The sequence below is a fragment of the Helianthus annuus genome, chromosome 4 (assembly GCF_002127325.2).
Source record: "Helianthus annuus cultivar XRQ/B chromosome 4, HanXRQr2.0-SUNRISE, whole genome shotgun sequence".
NCBI lineage: Eukaryota > Viridiplantae > Streptophyta > Magnoliopsida > Asterales > Asteraceae > Helianthus > Helianthus annuus.
The window spans coordinates 169,662,963-169,677,666 of NC_035436.2; the positions used below are offsets into that span (position 1 = coordinate 169,662,963).

A 14,704-nucleotide genomic window follows, 5' to 3' on the forward strand; every position below is an offset into this window, starting at 1 on the left:
CGACGCTATCGGTTGTAAACTTGTAAAAATATAACCTTTTTAGAACTTGTTATTCCCAACTTAAACTAAGACAAGTAAATAAAAAAAAAATGAAAAAGTTTTTGAAAAAAATTTGGGGTGTTTAGCGGTTCCAATAGAGTTTTGTGTAAGGCTTGTGTTTAGGATTTTGCAAAATTTCAAGGTTTTAGCATCCCCCCACACTTAAATTACACATTGTCCTCAATGTGTCCAAAAATAAAGTTTTTGGTTGATTAGAATGTATAAAAGTGGGTTAAAAAGCAAAGATTTATGTTACTGGCATCCTGGACACGGCCCCGTGTTGACCGGGCACGGCCCCGTGGTCAAGTGCCAGTAACAAAAATTACAGAATTGAAACAGAAGCCTGGACACGGGGGCGTGTCCGCTGAACACGGCCCGTGTCCAGTTACCTGAACTGGGTGATTTTCTGCAGGGGCTCAGCACGGGGCCGTGTTGGTTGGGCACGGCCCGTGCTGAGCCTTCTGTGATTGAGATTTTTGTCGGGTTGCTCTGTTCTTCGTGCATGGTTCCATTTTTCTCGTTCCCTTTTTCATCCATTACCACCATGAGTGTGTTTTATTCTGCAAAAACTAAAAGATTAAACTAAACTAAGGATAGATCCGCGGAATGCCTCCGTGGTGCGCCACGTTTATAAGGGTCCTTGGCTAGACCCGATTCCAGGTTATATATCTTCTGAGTGGAGTGCCTTGCTTCCCAAGTTACACCGTCGGAGAGCGGCATCCAAGCTTGAATCAATAACCTTCATGTAATTGACTGGGTCGTCGTCCTCTATTCTCTTCCCAACTCCGAACTTCACCTCATCATCCCCATACCTCAAAGTCAGTGTCCCGTCATTCATGTCTACCACTGCTTGTGCTGTGGCAAGGAAGGGTCTCCCTAGTATAAGGGGGACCTCGGTGTCTTCCTCCATGTCGAGTATGACAAAGTCAACTGGATAAACGAATCTGCTTACCCTTACCAAGACATTCTCGATGACACCTTGTGGGAACTTGACTGATCGATCAGCGAGTTGTATGCTTATTTTTGTAGGGCTCGTGGTTCCCAAGCCAAGCCTTTTGAACATCGATGAGGGCATGAGGTTAATGCTAGCCCCTAAGTCGGCCAAGGCATTGCGAACGGGTGATTCCCCTATTGAGCATGGAATCGTGAAACTTCCGGGATCGATTTTCTTTTGGGGTAGTTTATTGAGTACGAGGGCAGAGCATTCTTCGCCTAAATTAACTAATTGCAAATTTTCAATTTTCTTTTTATGTGTAAGGAAGTCCCTCATAAATTTAGAGTATTTGGGCATTTGGGTTAGGACTTCGATAAAAGGAATATTGACATGCAATTGTTTTAACAGACTTTCGAATTTTGCGAACTGCTCATTGGTCTTTTGACGAATTAACCTACCGGGGTACGGAACTCGAGGAGCCTTGGTAGGCTCTGGTGATGGGGGAGAGTTCTTTTCCTGCAGATGTGTTGGCATTGTTTCTTCCGCAGGTGGAGGTACTTCTGCAGGCCCTACGGTGCGGTTTCGTAGTGTGATGAGGTGAACTTGCGCCTTTGGGTTTGTTTCGGTATTGCTAGGAAATGCGCCTTGCGGTCTCTCGGAAAAATTTTGTGCTAGTTGATTTATTTGTTTTTCTATGTTTTGAATGCTAGCTTGTTGATTCCTAAAATTAGATTCTAATTGTAGAAATCTTTCCGAGTTTTTCTTATCAGTGTCAGAGACGAGGCGAGATATAGTATCTTCGAGCCTTTCTCGTCCACCTTGTTGTTGAGTGAAATTTTGTGACTCATTTCTTGATTGCTGAAAGTTTGTTCGTTGGGTTTGTTGGTTACTACTATTGCCGGTTTCCCTCCAACCAAGGTTTGGGTGGTTTCGCCATCCTTGGTTGTAAGTTCCCGTTGGAGGACCCGACGGCCTAGGTCTATTATCAATGTAGTTTACCATTTCTTGTTGATCGTCCGTTTCTTTCATGCAACTCCAATTTTCATGTGACCCACCACACCCTTCACAAGCCATAACCGAGACTGTTTTTGTCATTTCTAATTTTTTTATTTTTGAAGAAAGGGCCTCGATTTGGGCTTGTAAAGAAGTGCTTTCGTCGACCTTATGGGCGCCCGGGGCGATAGACTTATTTCCCCGGGGAGTGTGCCATTGAAAATTGGTTTGAGCAATTTCCTCAATCTGATTATATATTTCGTGTGGGCGTCGATTACCTAAAAGTCCCCCGGAGCTAGAATCAAGTGTCTGCCTAGTGTGTGGCAACAATCCATTGTAGAAAGTGGATACTTGTTGCCATATTGCGAGGCCGTGATGGGGACACTTGCGTAATAGCTCCTTGAACCTTTCCCAAGTTTCATATAAGGATTCCCCGTCCTCTTGTGAGTATGTATTAATTTCAGCCATTAATTTAGCAGTTTTAGCAGGAGGGAAATACTTATATAGAAATTTTTGGGCTAGTTCATCCCAGGTGTTTACCGATCCAGCTGGGAGGGTGTTGAGCCAAGCTTTCGCTCGGTCTTTCAGTGAGAATGGAAACATACGGAGGCGGATGGCGTCGTCTGATGCTCCATTGATCCGAAAGGTATCACATATTTCTAAGAAATTAGTTATATGTAGATGAGGATCCTCGTCCGCAAGCCCGTGGAAGGTTGCGGAGTTTTGGAGCATTTGTATCAAATGCGGTCGAAGTTCGAAGTTATTGGCTTCGACATTCGGAGCATTGATAGCGGCGCCTAGATTACCTACGGTGGGCCGTAGATAATCCATAAGGGTACGTTGGTCCGCCATTGGGGGTGGATCACCCGAAACCTTCTCTTGGTTTTTGGCTTTTAACCTTTTTCTGAGAAAGCGTTCGGGTTCTTCTAGCGGTTCCTTTATGTCTTTATTGGAACTGGAGCTCATACACTACGTGAGGATGGCGTCGGGTTCCAAGTCCTGCAATAAAAACAGAAAAGAATGTTGGTCAGAAGGTTCACCACAGCCCCGTGTTGAGCGAACACGGCCCCGTGGTTGGAATTACAGTGATTGTTTTTCAGATCCTAGTTACTGGAAGTTGGACACGGCCCCGTGTTGCACCGGCACGACCCCGTGGTCAGCCTTCTGTAACTTGAAAAACAAAAACTGCCAGTAACGATGCTAAGCACGTCCCGTGTCCGACCAGGCACGGCCCCGTGCTGAGCTCTGCAGAAGCTGAAAATCTAAGAAAAAATCCTAAAATATTAAAGAAAAATAAAAATATGATTAGGCCGTTGATTCCTAACTTTCTTAAAATCCTTGTGTCCCCGGCAGCGGCGCCAAAAACTTGATGTGCGTGAAGTGTGTTATATTTTTGATGAGTATTTAAGCCCCTTTTTACACTTTTAGCCAAGTTTTAAATTTATAAAACACGATATTCACTAACACTAAACACACATATGGGCAAGTGCACCCATCGTGGACGTAGTATAGTGTTGGTAAGATACCGAGGTCGTCCAAGGACACAAGAGCTTTTAATACCGGTTTATCCTCAACGTCTAATCAAATCAAAAAGTGAGAAAAATGTTTTAAACTAAGAAAAATAAAAACTAACTAAATGCTGAAAATAAAAATAAAATAAAAACAGATAGACAAGATGAATCACTTGGATCCGACACGTGTATTAGTATAACCTTTGATTATTTTCGCACTTTTGCACTTGTTTAAGAGATTATCTTAGTTATTGTAGTAGGCCCCTCTTTTGAAGGCGACGTTACCCTCAACCCAGTAGTTTGAGTCAGCAAGGATACAATCCTAAAGGGTCGGATTATTGAAAGATAATGAATTAAGTTATTAATGCAAATTGTGGTAGGCCCCGCTTTTAGCGGTGACGTTACCCTCGGCTAAGTAGTCTGAGTCAGCAGGGATACAGTCCTAAATAGCCGGGTTATAGTATTAATAGTAGTTAACTTATGAGGGGGTCAAAGAGTTTGGATCCCCGCCATCCAATACCTATGGGCATTGAAGGAGATCCTAATAAATTTGACCCAGGTCCCAAGCAGGACCTCTAAACGCTGAACAAGGGCAAGACCCTTACCAAACCGTTCCCTTAACCCCCGACCAGGTAGCCAACATACCTCCATATAGACCGTGGAGATATGAATGGTGAAAATCTTTTATTTTATATAGACAGTAAAATAATGCCAAGACACCACGGACAAACGATAAGGAAAGATCACCTTCAACATAAGTAACTAGTTATTAAAGTCATTAATACAAAACCAAATAAAAAGTGCAAAAGATTAAAAATAAAAAGTATTATACTAAACACTTGTCTTCACCAAGTGATGTAAGAGACTTAGGCAAACATGGCCTTGATTGTCAAGAACTCTTACGATCAATCTTGGATCCCGAGACGACTCACACACTCTATGATGGACAATGGATGATGGTGGTGGATGATGGTGTTATGGTGGTGGTGGGTGGTGGATGAAGTGTGAGAGAGGTGGTGTGCCAAGGGATGAGAGAGAATGAAGCCAAGCTCCTCTATTTATAGGCTGAACAGAAGGCTGGACACGGCCCCGTGTCCGCTGGACACGGCCCCGTGCCCGTCTGACATTCTCTCACTTCATTAATTGTAATTGCGAATTACAATTAATGCGCCTGCTGTACTTTCACCACGCCCCTGTGCTCGCTGGACACGGCCCCGTGGTGGGCAATGGAAGCTTCTACTGGTTTGTCTTTTCTGCTGCTTCCTGGGCACGCCCCCGTGTTCGCTGGACACGGGGCGTGTTCAGACTCTGTTTCTTCTCCTTTGCTTTGGGAGGTGCCGTTGAGGGTCCGGGCAGTCTACTTTTGTTCCTTTTCTTGTATTTATGCTAGAATTAGTTGTCTTTTTGCTTCTTTTGTGATTTTGAGCTCATTTAATCCTGAAAATACAAAAGGAAGACAAAAACACTCTTTTTCCAACATTAGTACTTAAAAAGGGTTAGTTTTATGCCTTAATTGATGTGATTTATATGTTGCATTTTACACACATCAGTGGTCATGTTAAATCTTTCAATTGCGGTACACGATGGGTTGACATGTTTATTCACATGTAAGTGATACGTTAATCTTGTTAACTAAGTATGTCATGTGAATTGTTCTAAATTTTATGCTACTACTCATATTACCCAAAAATGGAAAGTTATAATCAAGATAGGAGTGATTTCCTTACCTTCACGATTAACTTCGCTCAAATTTCAACTTCACCAATGAGCTAGGGGTGATTTCCTTACCTCAGAGGTAGTTACCAACTCTTTTTCGTTCTCAATGAAACTTTATATTTTAACGTTATTTTCATTTCAAGCTTGAAGACACGAATTCCACTATCTTCGCAATCTAAAACAAATAATAATATTCTCTCGCGAACAAACTAAATTTACGATGCTTGCATATCTATGTAACACTACGTGAAATGCATGATTATGCTATGTGAAACTAGTTAAACCTTTTATATATGCTATGTGAAACTAATTGAACATTTTGTATGCCATGTGAAACTATATATGCTATGTGACGCATTCATTATGCTATGTGAAACTCATCTATTCTTTCTTTTGAATCTTGAAGTCTTTCTCTTAGATTTCGAGGACGAAATCTCCTAAAGTAGGGGAGACTGTAATATCCGCCAAAAACGAATATCTAAAATCCGACCCGTTTTGAAATCCGAATCCTAACTCTTGAAACTTCATAATTTTTTCGCGAATTTATTTAGATATTTTATGCTTTTTAAATCTAAATTATCAATATAGTTGTTTATCTAATTAATTTAACTAATTTAAAAGTTTATATATATAATAAATAAACTAGTTAATTATTTAACTATTGAATTTAAAAAAAAGGTTTTATATGTGTAAACTAGTTAGGTATGAGTTTTAGGATGAATAACCAAGTTAGTGGCAATTATTACAAATATATAAGTCAAGGGGCCTTATTGTAACATTTTAAAGTCTAAACGAAAAATGGAAATAAATATGCAGACCGCGGGCTCGAACCCGATTCTCCACCGTGAACGAACGACAATCAAACCGCTGCACCACAATAGATGTTTGGTGCAAATCATATAACTATTTAAATCTTACATGCATGTTATATGTTTCTTCTTTGAAAACTGAATTGCCGCCCAAAAGGTTGATCACAGCGAGTAACAGGCTGTGTTTCCTTTTCTTTTCAATAATTCTGATTTCCCGATTGATTGGTCGTTTCCTTATTTACGTATGATGAATCTAGACACTTTCACCACCAAAATACTACACATACCATCCCTCGCAACTTGTTTCCATTTCTGTTTCGCTGAATTTACGAGACCGAAACGTGTAGAGTTATCATCCTTTCCTTTTCGGCTTGAACTTGATTGATGAGATGGAATAAGATTACGCGTTTCCTATTTTGCCTTCGATAAAACAAGCTTATAAATATCTCCCTTGTCTTCATTCTTAAGAGCCATGACCTTTCTCTTTTCTTTCTTGAACCGCCGCTGTCGAATACCCAACCTCCGGCTGACGTTGGCTGGACCTTCGGTGACGTCAAGAGCTTCTGTCCTTGCTTACTACAAAAGAATAAACCGTTAGCCTCGCCACGGGGGACCCCGGGAGGGGGATCCGTGACCAAGCTCCGGCGTGAGAGTAAGTAAACTTGCCGGGAAAGATAAGGAGTATTTTCCGATGAAGATATTCACCGGAAAGTTCCTCTCTTGGTGTGAATCTAGTTAACGAGTTATATGCAATAAATGTGAGGAATGTTGGTCGGGATTTAATGAGGGAGGAGTTAATGAGAGTAGTAAATGAGAAGTTGCCGGAGATTATGCTTACTTGAGCTCTATCTTCCTCCCTTCTTATATAATGGCTAGCCCTTATCTTATCGAGGACTTTCCCCATGTTATCCGACGGTATTCGGAGTTTCTTGGGAAGGTCAGACACGTGTCTGACCCTCAATGGTGCGCTGCCCCCTTTCCATTAATGCTCAGCCGGATAAGTACAATGATTTAGACCGGATACTCTTTCTATCAAGCATTAAATGAGCCTGTTTCTCCTTAGCTGTTTCCCGCTCATCTCAAACGAAGGAGAAACCTTAATGAACAAGGATATTCTATCCGATGGGCTTTTAAGTAATTGGGCTCCAAAAGAGAAAGGCCCAAAGCGGGTAAAGTGGGCTTCCCCACTGGCCCGTCGTCAAGTCATCTTTAGTCCCTGGTTCTGAGACCCGAGGCTCATGATCCGGGGCTGAGTCACAACTGCTTAAGAGAATTGGTTTCTCTTTTGGTGGGCCCACTCCGGGTCAGTTACTGCTTGCCGTCTCCATTAATCATGATATCGCCGAATCGACTGTAGCGGGAATTAACTCCCTAGTAGCACGTGCCCATTTTTAATTTTTGAAGCGACCACTGATGTGACGGTTACTTGCATGTCAGCAATGATCTCTTTAAATACCCCCTTTTAGTCTCTTCCGATTCTCATTCAAATTTCCCAACTTCCTTTTCTTACCTGTAACCATATTCCCCATTCATCGTTTCCTCTAATCCTGAGTCGTGGTGGCCGGTCCTCGATAAGGTCTATCTTGACGGTGAAGGACCTGAAATCCTTCGTTGAGGCATACAATATTCCAGATAGGTTTTCTCCTTCCTTGCCCGGCCCCAGTGAATCGGCAGAATGTACGCCGGACAAGATACCCATTTACACTCTCGCCTTTTCTTCCTGTGGGGTCCGATACCCCCTTTCTACCTTCAAGATCTCTCTGCTCCGTCATTTTGGTGTTCATTTCTCAAAGATTCATCCTTTGGGGTTCATGAGGGTGGTTCATTTCGAACTGTCCTGTGCCGCTATCTCAGGGGAACCCTCTGTCCCTTTGTTCTGTATGTTTTACCGGCTTATTTCCGACGGAGACTGGTTCACCTTCGCTAAGCGGCAAAACAGTGTTTCGAGGCCTTGCTACAGTTTCATGCCAACCTCTACCTATCCAAAGGACTGGAAGTGCAGATTCATCTTCGTTTCTGCAGCCAAGCTGCCGGAGTCCCCTGTGCCAAAGGATCTTGACGCCGTTATTGAAGACACTATCCCTACCCTTTTCGCGGGTGAGACCATTCAGTGGAAAAGGATGTGTGACAACCCAACGAGGGCTTTTACTTTCTCCGAAGGGATGCTTGCTATGGGCGGTTTGAGCCCCTCCTACCCAGTTCGTCCGAGAGCTTTTTTCGGCAAGAAAGGTACTTCCTTGCTCTTGGTTTACTTCTTACAACCATCTCCTTTTTTATGCCTTTGGGAACCCGTAGTCATCTTTAGTGTTTTCTTTTTGTGCAGAGATAACTTTGTGGCGGCTTCTCCAGGGTGATTCTAAGGATGTAAAATATGTGGTTGATGATGAGGTTGATCCCAGGTTGAACGCAGAGGTGCAAGTTGCGGGGGGATCCGTCCAGGCAGGTGTGACAACCCTCACAAAACCAGGTATCCGTACGATTTAATTAATAATTAATTGCTACTTAATTACTGTGCTTACTTGAAATTACTGATGAACTGCTACTTGATTTCTGATACTTGTATATCCCTGCATCATACTTTACATACCGTCACTACATTATTTACATACTGAACTCTAGTGACAAACATGATGCACAAAAGCACAATAGCACTATGAACGGATAACCTATTGAACATGCTGATAAAGCCAGCATCAGGCAGATACTGCCTCTAAGGCCTGTATGAGCCAGAAATATTTTACTACACCCATAGTGAGTGTAGGGATACAAGGGTTGTAGAACTGCGTCTCTAGGAATAAGTTACGATGACTGGATGTGCCTAAAACATACAATGAGCACAAAACACAGCACTTTAATTTACCATTCAGCTTCTAGCTGGCTAATAAAGTGCCAAAACATGAGGAAAATATTCCTGACACTTTGGGGAATAAGTTGTGTCACTAAAAATGGTATTTATGACACTTTAAAGCTTTGTTAAGCGCTTTAACGGATTACTATCCAACCGAACAACCGGACTATACCCGGAACATAAAAATATTGACATTAACAATATTGATCTTTTTCTGAGCCAGTTAGGGTCCCTGAACACCCTAACACCCGTGTTAAAGCACAACACTCAACTAACCAAGTTAATCCCTAAATCTTACTTAGTTAACCTAACTAAACATCAACTAATCTAGTTGGAATCGAACTAGGGACCCCCCTCCCCCTTGGGCCGATCGGTCACCTTGTGACCTTGACATGTACCATTTCCAATATTTTATTTCCTTGGTCTCATATCTAGAGGACACAAGGACCAATGGTTCCTAAACTCACAAATTGCCTATAAGTAACTAGTGGTGGCACAAGAGATCTTACACTCCACACAACTCCACAAAATTACTCTCTCCCTCTTGCTCTAAGTCACGGCCGAACACCCCCCTTGACACCCCATCCATTTTCGAGTTTGGTCTTCAAGTTCCAAGCATATACAAGTGTTACGGGTCACATACGAGGAGCCTTGGAGCAAACGGAAGACGAAGGACCTCTCTATCTAGCTTTTATCCACGCATTTTTCGCATAGATTCTTCCCTAGCCTCGAGCTAGAGGTATAATGCTTAAAACACTCTCTTGAACTATTCTAAAGTGGTTAATATGTTATGTAACGGTTAAAATTGGGAAACTTGCAATTTGAAGCACAAAAGTTGTCACACCCCGATTTCCACGTGTCACCGGTGGGCCCGGTGTGGGGTACAGTGACGTAGTTGGCATCGTCATAGACAAACAACACAATATAGTAATGCACAGCGGAAGCAGAATAGATACATTTCAACTTTAATTAAAATGACATAATAAACATCATAAGTAGTTGAAACGGATCCACAGGCGGATCAAATAAAAATAAGAATAAATTGTTCAACAGATATTTTGTCGTCCGAGCTTGCGAGACTATAGTGGACGCTCTTATGAAACAGCCAGCCTATTTTCGTATAGTACCTGCACTTAACCTTTTGGGAAAAATACGTCAGTTTACACTGGTAAATACAAATTGACTGACTCATTTTGAAAATGATTGAAAATTTATTTAAATGCACAAGGCATAAATATTTTTTTATTAACTTGGGATATTTATGCAATATAAACTTGTGAACGATTTACATGTACCCGTACTTATGGTGGCCCGGGATCTGCTGTCCGGGCTAAAGGTTAAATAACACACCACATTAAAGAGTTATACACGTCGGGTGTACGCCTACACCCCGTGCTCTGGTCGTGGCCATCTCGTAAGATAATGCCAAGGATATCCGGGACACGGTCAATAACCCCCCACAGCCTAAAGTAAGACAAGACTGTTTAAACGAGTCGCACAAGCTATTCAAGACTGTACACCCATAAGGTGCAGGACTTGTGCGCCCGATCAAGCGGTATTTTAAATACCGTACCCCAAGCCCGTATAGGGAAAATAAGTCAAAATGTATTTACCTGAGCAAGTATAAGTCACAAATGATAAGTGTTGGTAGCTTTTACTGGGCCTCCTAATCTGGAACAAAGGTTTATAATTAACCTATTAAATTCCTAACGGGTCTTTTATTTAAGCCTAAGCTTTGACCGGTTAGTTTTAAGAATGATACGGTTTACGCACGATTAAGCGAAAGACCGGATAGAATGTGATTTAGACCCGACAAGTTTGAATACTTGTATAATATGGGTATACTAAATACATTCTGGATTTTGAGATAAAAATGATAACGTTTGACCCGTTTCGGTCAATTTACGCAAACTAGTTACGTAAACCGAACCGAACGCAAAAAGGGCGTTACGGGTAGCCAAAAGAGTCAAATGCAAGTTCCCTGAGATAATATGCTTTAAATATGATATAACATCAGTAAGTTATGTTCTATATTGCCCGGAATAATTTTAAACTCAATTTATGCCTTAGAAGGGCATTTTGGTCATTTAAAAGATTATAAAAGAGTCAAATTAGAAATCTGAGTTTCAGGTCTGGTTTATACAGAAAATATACTTCATTTAACATATTATAACAGTAGGGTATGATCCATATACCAAACTTAACATTTAAAATCAAACTATGCACCGTAGGGGTATTTTAGTAATTTCACAAGGGCTAAAACTGCCAAAACTGGAAACCTGAGTTCATATACTTATACTTACTGTTATTATATGAAAATATACCAATTACATCAGTAGGTATGAGTCTTATATGTTTAAAACGGGTATAACGCTTACTATGCGTTAAAAACGCTAAAAATGCGATTTAGAGCCGTTTCCGGGTTTTTAAAAGAAAGCTGAGATTTTTATATTTCCAGAATGCTCAAAATAATATATTTAACATATAAAATCAGTAGAAAAAGGTTTCGGGTCAAAAGGATGTATAAAACTCATTTTATGGCCTAAACGGTCAAAACCGACATAAACCGAAATAACTAAGCGATCTAAGATACGACCAGCCAAAAATTAAATAAAAATCATCTAAAATCCCAAAATATTATATAACATCAGTGGGTAAAAAGTTTTATATCAAAACGTGGCCTGAAATGGGTTATACGCGAAAAGTGCCGTTTATGTAACTTAAGAACATAGTTTTACGCTAATGGCCATAACTCAAAATCTGGACCACCGACTGATCCGAAATTTTCGGTGCAAGTTTATATATTAGAAATAAAGATTTCTACTCTTTCACTTTTCCAAAAATCACGTTTTATATCAAAAAGGGCAAAATAGTCAACTTTTAAGCATAATCGGAAACATGCAAATAAATCGGCTAAGTATAGACTCAAACAACAAAAATTCCAGAAAGTTTTACCAAAATAAAAATGGTCAAAAATACTCTCCAATACAGATCTCAAACATGCATGTACGAATCCGAATCGATAGTCTACGAAATAGTCGTTTTACAAGACTTTCGGTTCCGATTCGTATTTATACTATAGATTGTCGAGTTGGTTATGATAAAACACATTCCTACATATATTATAAGTTATTTATGATGATCAAACAGATTGCATGTCCTCTACATTATCATTTAAGCTTATTTTTGCAAAAACAACTTCTGTTGACTTTTTAGAAACAAGTTTGACTCGACAATTAGCATGCATATAGTGGGAATCAGAGAATACCCTTTTGAGGGTTTGTTTCCCACATAAATACCAACGTATATGTGGTTTCAATTTGAGAAATGACTGAGTAAAACTCGTTTAATCAGAAAGTCAAAGTATAAGAACAATCAGTTTGACTTTTAGCAATAATCAAAGCAAGAACGAATTTGAGGATGATATAAAAGATTACCAAGGTCCTAATGAAGCCTAGCAAGTACTTGGAGTCGGCCTTGATGATCAGAAATGCTCCTGGAATGCTCTGAGAATTTTTGCAAGTTGAATGTTCTTGTTACTATCACAAGTGCTCAACAAAAGTGGTGAATGATCTGCTTTAAAGGTGAATTTAGAGGTTTGTGATTAGCTTACTGTTGCCTTAGGCATGCAAGGGTTTTCATTGGAGCATTTGGAGGTGCATACAGCTGTTTAACACTTCAAATTCGGACCAGAATTGCAATTTTCGCGAATTCCTGATGCTGGGGGGTTCACGCGGCCCGCCTAAGGATTCCCAGGCGGGTCGCCTGGGGTCTGCAGGCCCAAAAATGTTTCAAACTTGGGAGCTTTGGTCCCTGTTCTTGCACGCGATGTTTCGGCTAGTTATTTTGACTCGTAAACCCCCAAACTTGGTTTCTAAGAACCTTAGGACATTTACCAACATGGTAATGTCCTCGGATAACTTTGCGCTCAACCGAAAAGCCATGAAATTCGACGTTGATGCTTTTAACCCCTCAAGTACGGTTTTGGCCATAACTTTCTCATACGTTGACGAAACTTCACGAAATTTTAACCACATATTCTAGTGAGTATATTTTAGCTTCTCAAAGCTTCGGGTCTGCCAAAAGTTCACTCAGAGGTATAAATTAAACATGTTGACACTTTTGGCCCCTATAGTTTGCAATTCCTCACTTTTGTGCAATTTCCGCGTCGTATGATCCATGAACCATCCGTTTAAGGTTATAAACATTATGTAGGGTTATCATAGAGTCTATTTATCCATTGTTGACACTTTGGACCCTTACGTTCCATAGTTTTCACTGTTTGTCACTTTTAGTCCCTCTAAAGTTTGTTTTCACATACCGGAACCTTATGACACGTGTCAAGACATTATTGGACGAAATTTTTCGAGGTGTTACATCCTCACCCCCTTAAAAGAAATCTCGACCTTGAGATTTACTGAAACAAATGGGGATATTTCTCTTGCATCGTGGATTCCACTTCCCACGTGTATTCGGGACCTCTACGGGCATCCCATTTGACCTTAACAATAGGCACGTGCTTCCTTCGAAGCTTCTTTACCTGTCGATCCTCAATCGACAAAGGTTTTTCCACAAATTTCAGACTCTCGTCTATGTGTATATCTGTATGCGGTATAACCAGTGAATCGTCAGCGAAACACTTCTTCAAATTACAGATGTGGAACACATTATGAATAGCGCTAAGTTCTTCAGGCAAGTTTAACTTGTAAGCGACTGACCCGACACGTTCGATGATCTCGAAAGGTCCTATATATCTCGGGCTTAGCTTGCCTTTCTTACCAAATCGCATCACACCCTTCCAGGGCGATACTTTAAGCAATACCTTATCACCTACATCGAAGTGAAAATCTTTGCGCTTTGGATCCGCATAACTTTTCTGCCTATCCCTGGCAGCTTTCAAACGATCGCGAATCTACACGATCTTGTCCGTCGTTTCAAAAACGATATTTGGTCCTGACAATTGGACATCTCCAACTTCTGCCCAACAAATGGGCGATCTACACTTTCTACCGTATAGGGCCTCAAAAGGCGCAACCTTTATGCTGGAATGGTAGCTATTGTTGTAGGAGAATTCAATCAGTGGTAGGTTCTTATCCCAACTACCACCCAAGTCGATCGCACATGCACGAAGCATGTCTTCCAAAGTTTGAATAGTACGCTCACTCTGACCATCAGTCTGAGGATGATAAGCCGTACTAAAATTCAAACGAGTGCCCAATGATTGTTGGAAACTCTTCCAAAAATGCGATGTATATCTAGTATCTCTATCGGAGATAATAGATACAGGTATACCATGTAGCGCTACAATCTTATCGACGTATAATTGTGCTAACATATCGGAGCTATACGTCTCCTTGATGGGTAGAAAATGAGCTGACTTAGTCAGTCTATCTACAATGACCCATATGGTATCATTTCCCTTTTTCGTCTTCGGCAACTTGGTGATGAAATCCATTGTCACCATTTCCCATTTCCACTTGGGAATTTCAGGTTGTTGAAGCAAACCTGACGGCTTCTGATGCTCAGCCTTGACTTGCGCACAAGTCAAACATTTAGCTACATGCTCAGCTACTGACTTTTTCAAACCAATCCACCAGTAGTTTGCTTTCAAATCCTGGTACATCTTATCAGCTCCAGGATGAACGGAATATTTAGAGCTATGGGCTTCCTGGAGGATGACATCCCGAAGTCCTCCATACACTGGAACCCATATTCGTCCGTTTAGTCGTAGCATTCCATCTTTGTCGTAGGATAACTGTTCCTCCGTTACTCCTAACTTCTCTGCAGGATAGTTAGCTCCCAACACAGCTTCCTTCTGTGCAGCTAACATCCTTTCATTCAAATTATTTCTTAT

General features: G+C 41.0%; 1 non-coding gene across 1 annotated transcript; it reads left to right on the forward strand.

Moving 5' to 3' along the window:
• Positions 1-2,333: 2,333 nt before the first annotated feature.
• LOC118491953 lies at positions 2,334-2,440 on the forward strand. The gene has a single exon (XR_004892398.1). It is a non-coding gene; the product is annotated as a small nucleolar RNA R71 (small nucleolar RNA).
• The last annotated feature ends 12,264 nt before the right edge of the window (positions 2,441-14,704 follow it).